The 11,961-nt window shown below is 33.4% G+C and overlaps 1 long non-coding RNA gene across 1 annotated transcript; it reads right to left on the bottom strand.

The window, feature by feature from the left end:
* Nucleotides 924-1,618, bottom strand: LOC110270943. Its single transcript, XR_002360751.1, has 2 exons — nt 1,416-1,618; nt 924-988 (listed from the first exon to the last, which is right to left on the bottom strand). It is a non-coding gene; the product is annotated as an uncharacterized LOC110270943 (long non-coding RNA).

Here is an 11,961-nt window from a genome sequence, read left to right as displayed (position 1 = left end):
GTTAGTAAAAATATATATTAATATCTACCAATGTCATGTGTATTTTTAAAAATAATAGAGGACACTCATTTTTATATATTTTTTATTTTCCACGTATATAAAAAGTGAAGAAGAAAAGTACATAATGGATAGTATTCTATGTTGATTTCCCAGTTTGTTGTGATATTACTGTTACTTGAAATTAGACATCCAATGAAAACTCGAAACAATGCAACTTATACCAAAATGATTCACACAACTAAAGTACATGGTACCATAACCATGATGGAAAAAAATATAGTACCATACGAGTACAACAATGTAACGATATACCCAATAAGAGATTGACACGTGGACTCATGTCATTCAATCACATATAGACACCTAGATTTTGGTGTCCCATTTCATTCCCCACTCCTTTGCTAAAATTATTGGGGACTTGTTATTATGACCCCTTTGCAAATTATATGCATTTTGCAGTGCCACGTTTACATCATATATACAAACATAAATCATCATCATTTTAGTAAAATAATGTTGTGCAATATTGCTATTTACTAAAATGCACCAACTACTAATTAGCCACAAATACACTCTCTAAATATGTAGATAGAGGAAAATTTGGAACGAAGGAAAGATTTTTTTTAAAAAAATTTGCATAGAAATTAGTAGTTATTGAGTAGTTGGCTTTGGCTATGTAAAATTGAGTAAACTTAAATAGCATTTGTAAATGTTGTGAATTGTGATTAATAGTTCGCATTTAGTTTGAAAAAGAATAATTATTGTCAGCAGCATGAAATTCAAATATAATTAAGAATTTCCTATTTCTAAATATAGTATACTATTTTTAATCCAAAATATCTAAGTACAATATAATTTTCTTGAAAATATATTAAATTAAAAAAAAGAAGAAGAAGAAGTAAATGTTGGGAAAGTTAGGTAAGGTTACCTCAACTTCGGCTGCAGCAAAATAGTCTTCTCTATTGCAATCTGCCATATCTCCTTTTACCTGTTCAACAAAACCAATTAATTCATCGTCACACCATAAATAATTAATATTAATAATAAATAATAAAACTAATGTTTCAACATTAATCCATGAAATGCAAATTGAGTGCAAATTGTTGAAGACTATTATTATCGACTTAACAAGAAAAAAAAGGAGAAACAGAGAAAAAGAAAACTCAGAGGAAGAAAGAAAGAAATTAAAGAAGAGATAGATCAAAACTCACTCACTCTAACAATGAAGCAAAGAATAATTGTTGCTGCAAAGTAAATGGTTAATGGGCATACCCAAATAAATAGGACAAGTGAAAAGTGAAAAAACACACACAAAAGATAAAAAGGTAGAAAAAAGAATAGGCATAAAGGGGAAAGGAAAATAACAAAAGAAAAGAGAATAAGCATAAAGGGAACCATATTTGAGACATAATTACCTTGTGATAAGAGCAAGGAAGAAGGAGAAAAGAAAAAGGAAAAAAGAAAAAAAATGAAAAGACAATAAGGTAACTAAAACTTTAGAAGATAGAGGAGTTTGAGTGAGAGGGTTAGATAAGAATCTGCATCCACAACACATGCCAAGATATCACATTTATATGGCAAGAGTGGGGAGCCTAACAAAGAAGGATTTAAATAAATAAATAAATAATAAATAAATAAGCATTTAAATTCGAATCGTCCTATATATCAAGGATCCAATCCCATGACACTTTTCATGATGATGATATGGTGGCGGTTTTGTAATGGCTACTTACCATATAATTCTCTCTTAATTTGGATTTTTCTTTTCTCTTAATATTCCACTAAAGTAGGAAAGGGACAATAAATTATGACCAGATTCCATAAAACTATTATTCTAGTGTTATTATTTTAAGGGAAAAAAATGAAAGAAAAATCAAAGGTGGAAAATAAAGAAGTGGTAAGAGGTGTGTTGCTATTGGATGATGTAGTTTGAGACGTTAGGGTATCACAATCAATTGGTCCATCTAATAGACTCATACCCCCTATTGTACAATTTTCTCACGTGCCAATCATGCACACTACCGACACCCTCCAACCCTATATATGCATTGCTTGCTATATTCTATATTTTAAATATTGTTTAATGCTATTTATATATTTATTGTGTTCTTCAATATTCAAATCTTTGCTTATCATGTGCAAAATGATAATTCACAAATATCTTTGGATTTTGTCGTTTATTTTTAAGGTGTGTTTCCGAGTTTAAGATTTAAGATTTATAAAGATTTTGAGGAGGATGGAAAGATTTTGGAAAATTTACTTTTCAGAAATTTTATAATTTAGAGGATGATGATTTTAAATTTTTTATTAATTTCCAAATATACTTTTTCAAGTTTTCAAATTAAGAGATTTTTATCGGATTTTAATTACTAAATAAATCTTACATATTGAGTTGTAGAGTATCTATGATTTATCATGGTCAAAATTCATGATTTGGTTTTCCAACAATGTAGCAATTGCAATAACTAATCTTTTTTTGTCATAAATAATCTATTTAGAGGCAAATGACTTCCCATATAAAAATAATAAAATATTATTTGCATATTAAATATGAGATGTCGTCATATCTTATCTATCTCTATTTAACGTGTGAATTTCACTTAAAATAAACACTACAAGAAAAGAAAGCTATTTTAACCTTATCTTTTTTAACAGCCATAATTAAGTGTAAAAATTAATATATACTTTTGACAAATATCACAAATATCAAATTTTTTATGTTTTCTTGATAAATAATTTGACCGTAGAAAATTACTCTTCAATCATAACGCTCATTTGTTTTCAATTTATATACTCCACTATTCTTCTTTTTCTTTGGCTCCGTCAATTTTGGCGCTATCAGTTTAGGATCATACTACTCATTCTTTATCTTCAAAATCTCAGTTTATTCTTCGATTTCAAGATCTAATCTCATTCTTTGTTAAAAATTTTTGTTGAAAATTTTTTATGGTCAATAAGTGTCAAAATAAATAGTATTTTTGACGGTTAATAAGTATCATAAAAAATATACTCTCAAATTTTTTTAATAAATTATTTTTGACGGTCAATATTTATCAAAATAAGATTTAAACTTTTTTTATAATTACTTATATGTTAAAAATATTATTTTTGACTTTATTAACATATTTTCATAGTTAAAATAGTGTCAAAATTTATTTTTTTGACGAATTTTAATTTTTTTTTTACACATATAACCCTAAAAAATAATCTATATTTTTTGCAGTGAAATCTGGGTTTGAGAACAATTTGGATTAAAATTATTTATAAAACAATTAACAATTATTGATTGGATCATGATCATGGGCGCACACTTTGTTTTGGTAAGGGGCTTTTCATTCTTTAACTACTACTGGAAAAGCTTTATTGAACCTCATCTTAGATCAGGGGGTGTTAAATTTAATTAAAAGAAATATTTTATGTATATTTTAAATTTTTAAATCAAAAGTAATTGTAAAAATCGAGAAAAAAATATGTCGTATGCCAGTAAACTTTAAGTATTATATGAAGTTCGTTGAACTCCCCGACAACTTTGAGCCGAATCCTCCATAAATATTCAAATTGGTTCAGAACAAAATTCAATACTAATAGCTCATTCTTCTCTTTGATATTGATCTTCTAATTTGCTCTCTATAATGTCTGAATTCTGTTGTTATCCATTTATTATGTATGATGAAGAAGGTTCTATCGTGTTTAGGTATGCTCAACCAGTAATTGCATACATGGCACCTGAAGTCAACAGTCTAGCAGCATTGAAGAATTTGATATCGCATTCCATTAGCCAACAACACACGAAGAGATTGAAAAAATTTACTACAGATATCCGTCTGAAATAGATAACGCTTTATTTTACAAAAGGTATATCATCTATTATAGTTGTGATTGTTATTTTTGTGTTATTTTTATTAGAGTTTAAGTTTTGATAATATTTTGTATTTTTTGAATTAGGTATCGGTTACACGATGATGAGAACATATGTCTTATAAGGGTGTGGCACAACCGTTGGACAAATATCCATCTGTTGGAATTATTTGTTTTTCTAGTTGAGTTCGGTGGACGAGGAACTGTTGACGATTATCCTTTAAATGGAGTAGTCAGAAGAAATATTAGAAGGACGATGGTTGACCTAAATATGCCACCTGAAGGTGGTCAAGAGGGGTCAAACGTTGAACATTCTAATGATGGTATGATGCCATCTTATGTTGAAAGTCATGAGGGTTCTATTATCAAGGACCCGATGATGGATCCCTATCAAGTTAATCCCGATGACGGTGAAGATGCTGAGGCTGAAACAACGGAATTTCCTGATGAAGGTGAGAAGGAGGAAAAGATGAACTACTACGGTGACCCATAAATCGCAGTGACACTGCCTGCCATTTCTCGACCATATGACCAGTCGGATCACTTTTTCACTTTAAATCTCGAGGCAATGACTTTAGATTATTTATTTAGACATGGAGGCCCTGATGAGGATCCCACAAATGAGTTTAAGATTGGACAACAGTTTGAAAACAAGGAGGAAGTCATATTGGCAGTTAAGACATACAACATTAAGAGGGCTGTGGAGTATAAAATATTAAAGAGTGACTAGTTAAAATATCCTATACAATGTACCCAGTTTGGGTCTGGTTGTCGGTGGAACATACGTATATTATCGCCGAAAGCAGAAAAAATGGGAGGTGAGAAGATACAACGGTCCTTACACTTGCATGCAAATATCGGTGGGACAAGACCATCGAAGGTTAGATTCGAAGGTAATTGTGCAGCACATATTCACAATGGTCAAAGCAGATCCAACCACCAGCATAAGGGTTTTGCAAGGAGGCACAGAGAATCACTTCAATTACAAAGCGTCCTATAGAAAGGTTTGGCTTGCAAAGCAGAGAGTCATTGCTAGGATATAGGAAGACTGGGAGGAGTCATACAACGAGTTTCCTCGTTAGTTATTCGCTATGCAGATGTACTTACCTGGTATGATTCAATACATTATCTTTAGTTATGTATGCTTAATGTAGTCACCGCATATATATTATAACATCTTGGGTTATTTAGGTACTTGGGTTCAACTTGTAACACAACCTTGGCCGACTGTAGCTAATACTATCATGTTTTATCGGGTATTCTAGATATTTTTTCCGTATGTTGAGACTTTCAAGCACTACAAACTACTTATTTCCATTGATGGCACCCACTTGTATGGTAAATACGGAGGCACGTTGCTGATGACCATTGCTCAAGATGGCAATTTAAATATATAGCCTTTTGCATTTGATGTTGTCGAGGGTGAGACGAATGAGACTTGGTCATTTTTTCTTTTGTATCTGAGGCAGCATGTCACATCTCATGCCAGCCTCCCAAGAACTCATGGTACCACTCACCTCGGCCGAACTTCCCATCGTGCCCATGTATCTCATCGATGTTCAGTGGCCTAGTCAGAATGTGTTGGAGGCCACTAAACTGACGCACGATACGGTCAACCTGATGCCACTCGACGATGGCAAAGCGCAAAATCAGGCATACTACCACAGCATAGGCTTCAGCCTTAGCGATCCCCTATGGAACTAGAGGCTACAGGTTTGGGTCAGCATAAGGCATCCAGTCAACCTGTGCACACACCCCAAGAAGCATCATATAGAAGTTCAAAAGTTATCTAATATACAATTATAATGCCTAAATGTTTATCACTTATGTTAAGGATGCCAAGTCCATTGAGGAGACGCCTGTAATATCGAAGCCTGCTGTCACCTCTGTCATTATCTAGCTGCAACTCCGTCCACCTATAACATCACGAATGTTTAGACACCATAAAACTATTTAAGTAACTAATGAAAAAGATTCAAAAATATAATAATATCTCTCAACTAGGGAAAATCGACGCATGACATATCCCTCTGGCCGCACCAGTGGTATATAATTGATATGCCCAAGAGAGATGCAAACTGCCACATCCACCCAGGTTCCGTTGACGATAGTCCGTGGACCGACACATCTGGCAGTAAAGCCATGCTAACACTGCTGATTCCCATGATAACCTTCCACATCTGTTAAGGTTGTCTAATAGACGCAACTACATAATATGCACCCGAAAATCAGAGACATCCGGAAACAGAATGCCCTTGATCATCTGCATGATATATCCTCTGGTGTAACGTAGTAGGCGCTCCTCCGTCGGATGCTCTTCCAACTCCTTGCAAACAGTATTCTAAAACTAAGTAATTTTGACAGTTCACTTGGTTTGTGACTGTTTATCATCGGGGCCCAGAATAACACCTAGTAACTACTGGCATAAGTCCTCAATAAATCGTCCCTGACTGCTCCCACCCATTGATATAGCCACTGACTGTATCTCCATCAATGTTGAGTCCCAACTGATATGCCACATCATGCAGGGTGATAGTCATCTCCCCATATGGCAGGTGAAATGTATGGAACTCAGGTCGCCATCTCTCGATCAAAGCTGAGACCAATGACCAGTCATGCTCCCACTCTACCATGTATAAAACATGTGATGCATGTGTATCAGAGTTACTTTTTTTAGTTATATTTCATATAGAATAACCATGAATCTTACTTGATAATGAAGTGTTCTATAGTTAATTTTCCTTTGTTATTGCATGTAGAGAATCAATGAATCTTAGTTGATAATGAAATATTTATTATTACTTGAACTGTGCTTTGAGTATCTTGGTTTAATGATTATGATAGGAAAGTGTCAAGGAAGAAAGAAAAGTAAAAACACAAGCCACCTAAGGTCCACTTTGAAGCCAAAGAAGCGTTTCTCTAAGGCACGCCTTCAATCTTCAAGGAATGAAGTCAACAAAGCGTGCAACACACCAACTTCATGAAGCGTGTATGGCACACACGCCTTCGAGCTTTGATTCATTCCCTAGAGCAACCAATTCTCACCAACACAAGGCGTGTGACACGCCACAAAAGTGAAGCATGTCTCTCATAAACGCCAAAGAAATAATGAACCAAGGGACAAAGAAGCATGTGACATGCTAGTAAAAGGAAGCGTGCATTGCAATAACGCCTTCAAGCTTCTCATTTCTCATCAGCTGAAGCGTGTAACACGCTAAAGTAGTGAAGCGTGCATGGCAATAACGCCTTCAAGCTTCTCATTTCTCATCAATTAAAGCGTGCAACACGCTAGAAGAGTGAGGTAGCCATTTCACTCTTTATATAACATTCAATGACACCAAAGTCCCATACCTCTTTATCCAGGGAGAGAAAAGAAAAGAAACATGAGAGTGAACCTCAATATGATGAGACAAGGTTCAAATTATACTTCCATGAACTCTAATTTTTTGGGTGGTTGTCAAATAAGGGAGCAATACCGGAAACAGGATTTAAACTTGAAAAGGACATCTACGCAACAATCTGAGGGAAAATCTAGAGAAGAGGATGGAAGCTCTTGTGTGATCCACCTACCTATGTAAGCCTTGTTCAAGTTCAAGAATTCTATGTGAATGCTGCTAAAAATGATCAAGGGGAGCAGCCCTCTTACATGAGCTTTGTAAGGGGAACACTAGTGAATTTTGGGCCAAATGCCATTCGAAGAGCCCTCAAGTTAAGAGCGCTCCCTTCCTCGTTCTCACAGACAAATTATGAAATGCGAATAAGTACTTATCCGATTTATGAGGAAATCATAAGTGACATTTATATACTTGGGGCTAAATGGATCCGTGATGCCAATGGAGTTCAAATCAATTGAAGAGATTGATCTAATACCAGCAGTAAGAGGGTGGTTTGAAATTGTGAGGAGATCAATCTTACCCACCTCTAACAATTTTGAGGTGACCAGAGAGAGGGCCATCATGGTGCATAGCATTATGATAGGAGAGGTAATGAACATAGAAGATATTATCCCTAAAACCCTCCAACGCATAGCAGAGAGCACTTTTTCAAACACAAAGTTTGGATATCCAAGTCTCATCTATTGCCTTTGTGAACAAGCAGGGGTGGTTTTTGAAGATGGAGATACCACCTGGGTGAAAATGGCCAAGCCAATCACTGTTAGAAGCATGGAGAGGGTTATGTTAAGCCCAACTCGAAGAAGAACACCAAAGAGGGGAGCTCCACAACCTCCAATATCTTCAACCCTTAATGATTTAATTCATATCACTCTTTCTAGTCATTTACTTGCTTGCTTGTAATTCACGTTATTTAATAGTTTTTCTTTAATTCTTGTCATTTACTGTTTATCTTTAATTCTAGTAATTTTATTGCTCTCTTGATTCCCTGTCTTTAATTCTTTCAATTTATTCATTGCAATTTAAATTCTGTCATTTATTGCTTTCATTTATTTATGCTCCTTTATTTGCTTTCTGTTAAATTCATTATAACTTCATTTACTTGCTTTTATTTCCATTAGATTCTGGCTTTCAATTTGTTCTTTAATTTTGAATCAACAAACTACAATTTGAACCTTTAACTAGAATCATCAATTAATCATGGTTGCTTTATCCGTTAATCCTCGTGGGAACGATAACCCACTCACTGTGGTATTACTTGATACGATTCAGTGCACTTGTCGAGTTGTGAGGTTGCTATTAGCCCGCATTAACATGCTAAATCTTGCTCGTCTAAGATGTGACCTAATTTTCTCAAACAGACGTCCCAATAAATTTCTTCTCGTACGCAAGATCTGAAGTGCCTACCAAACAAAATAAATCAGTCAAAAAAATAAGTCAACAAGTAATAACACAAATTCAAATTTCAAGCATATAAAAGATATGAGTTATAAAGTGTACCACTCGACCAAGTCTGCCTACTATATGGTCAACCTGATCCAGTCTATATAGGGTATCCTCGTACGCCAACAACTCTTGCTCCATGAAACTCCACTCTAATAGAATAAATTAGAATAAAATAACTTTAAATTAACTAAATTTTTATCAGACATATTCAAACTAAATCTAAATAACATAATCAGTTTGACTTAAACAATAATCGAAATAAAATAACTTAATTTAAAATTAACTAAATTATTACCAACCACATTTTATAATAATCAAATAAAAAGAAAAATAGAAGAGCAAAATTACCAAAATTAACCATAATTAATTCAAAAGAAACAATAATCAAAATAATTTTTTTTCTTAACTAACGCCACAAGATCATTTCACATATTCTAAACTAATAACACATACATGGTCATGTAAATTACATGTATCATCTAATTAACAAACTAATTAACATTTAACTAATAACTTAATCTAACTAACTAAAGAAACATGTTATGTTAAAATAATAAACAATAATAAATAAAAAAAACAGAAGAACAGAATTATCTAAATCTGACAAATTGAAGAGATTAAAAACTTTAATATTGTCAAAAGAAATAAGTTTCACAAGAAAAGAGAGGATGAGAGTGAAGAGAGTGAAAAGGTGAAAGTAAAATTGAAATGTGAAAAATGAAGTGGTCTCCCCTTCAATTTTTATACTGAACGAACTCAAAGTGAAGTTCGTTGGAGGTACGGTGAACTTCATATAATACTTAAAGTTCGCGAGAGGACGACAAATCCTATTAAAATTACAAAGTTCGCCGGAAGTGCAGCAACTTTGTCCAAAATATAAAAAAAATCAAAAAATTAAAATCTTAATAATTTTTTCAAAAAATAAATATTTTTTATTTTATATTAAAAATTTATTTTTTTAGTGTGTTTGACAAAATTTTTATAATAAAAATAAAAATATTTAAAAAATATTTTTTTTAAAAATTACAATTTATATTTTTTTTAAAAGATCTTTTTATTTAAAAAAATGTTTTAACATAATAAATAAACAAAAGAATATTTTTATATTATTATATCTAAACATAATTACTAATAGAAAAATCCTACATCCAAGTCATTTATCTAACCAAACCCAATCAAGTTGTTATAATGTGTTTCTCGTTCATCGCTGCTGCTACTGCCTCTTCTTATTCTTCTCATTTTTTCTCATCTTTCTCTTTTGTTATCATCGTCGTCGTTGTCACTACCATCACCACCTCCTCCTTCTCTTCCTCCCCCTTCATTTCTCATTTGAATTTATTCTCCTCCTTCCTTTTTTTCCTTCTCCTCCTCCATCATCATCATCATCATCATCATCATCGCTGCTGCTACTGCCTCTTCTAATTCTCATCTTTCTCTTTCGTTATCGTCGTCTTGTCCCCACTACCACCTCCTCTTCCTCCTCCTTCCTTTTTCATTTGAATTTATTCTCCTTCTTCCTTGTCCTCCTCCTTCATCATCATCTTCGTTATCAACGTCGTTGTCGTTTTTTGCTTATACGTAAATTACATTGTTTCTTTTCCTCCTTCATTCTCTTTTAAATTTGTGTACATATAAGATTTCAATCCAATAAATGTACATTTAAGTCTAATTGAGAAGCAATACTCTTAAAAGAAGTAAGAGCAACAGAAAAAAAATAAGAAGCAAAAAATACAATATTAAAAAAGAGATTTTTATATTTTTATAAAAATATTTCGGTGTTAAAATTAAGAAATTTTGGTGTTTTTTTTTGTTTCTAGCAAGAATTCAATCCAATAAGTGTGAACCTACTTTCATTCAACTAAATAAGATTCTAATATAGTACAAACATGTTCATTCAAGTAATTTTGGTATTATCTTGTGATTTTTTAGTATGCAATTTACTTTTTACATTCATTCAATTAAATAAGATTGTAATACATGTTCATTCAAGTCTAATATGAGAAGCAATACTCCTAAAAAAAAGTAAAAATAACAATTCAAAACTCTTCCTCCTTCTCCTCTCCTCATTTATAAGTTTGCAGTAAAATTTTGGTATCAAAATTAAGAATTTTTTATGTTTTTATAGCAATATTTTGGTGTTAAAATTAAAAAATTTCGGTGTTTTTTTTTATAAGAATTCAATTCAATAAGTGTGAACCTACATTATTCAAGTAATTTCGGTGCTATCTTGTGATTCTTTTAGTATGCAATTTATTTTTTACATTCATTCAATTAAATAAGATTATAATACATGTTTACTCAAATCTAATATGAGAAGTAAAAATAACAATTCAAAACTACTCCTCCTCCTCCTCCTCATCATCATCATCATAAGCAAAAAAAATGCAGCATTAAAGAAGCTGTGTTTTTTAGTTAAATTTCGATGTCAAAATTAAGGAGTTTCAATGTCATTGTTAAAAAATTTCGGTATTATTTTTTAGGGATAAGTATTGTTTTGGTCCCTAACATTGAGGGTGAGAATCGAAACCGTCCCTCATATAATTTTTTATTTAGAATCGTCCTTAACATTTTTTTTTCGTATTAAAATCGTCCTTTTAATTTATTTCGGACAAAAATACCCTTTCCTGCTACTGGCACCTTTACCTCCACCACCGGCACCAACACCAATCCCAACACCAACACCAACAACAACACCACCAAGAATAACAACATGATCAACACAAATTAAACAAATCAAGGAATCAGGAATTCAACAAATCAACACAAATTCAACAAATTCAATAACTAAATCAACACAACCAGAAACACAAAGCAGAAAATTCAACAAGAGAAGCAGAAGCACAAATTCAACGATGGAGAAGCAGAAGCAGAAACTCAAGCACAAAGCAGAAAATTCAATAAGAAAGAAAAGCAGAAGTAGAAAATTCAAGCACAAAGCCAAATCAACAGAGAAGCACAAAGCCAAATCAGAAATTCAAAGCACAAAGAAGCAGATGCAAGCGGCATTGCAGGACTACCGGCAGCTCGTGGGCGACGGAGCGACGGCGACTGGGTAGATTGGCGGTGGCAAGAGCATGCATGAACGGCGGCGACGCACTCGACGGCTGGGTAGATCGGCAGCTCGGGCTCCCCTTCCCGGCGACGCACTCCACGGTGGCGGCAGAAGCGGCTGGGTAGATCGGCAGTGGCAGGAGCATGCATGAATGGCAGTGACGCACTCCACGGTGGCGGCAAAAGCGGCTGGGTAGATCGGCAGCTCGAGCTC

This window comes from Arachis ipaensis, chromosome B04 (assembly GCF_000816755.2).
Source record: "Arachis ipaensis cultivar K30076 chromosome B04, Araip1.1, whole genome shotgun sequence".
Lineage (NCBI taxonomy): Eukaryota > Viridiplantae > Streptophyta > Magnoliopsida > Fabales > Fabaceae > Arachis > Arachis ipaensis.
This window is presented reverse-complemented; position numbering and strand designations above follow the sequence as displayed.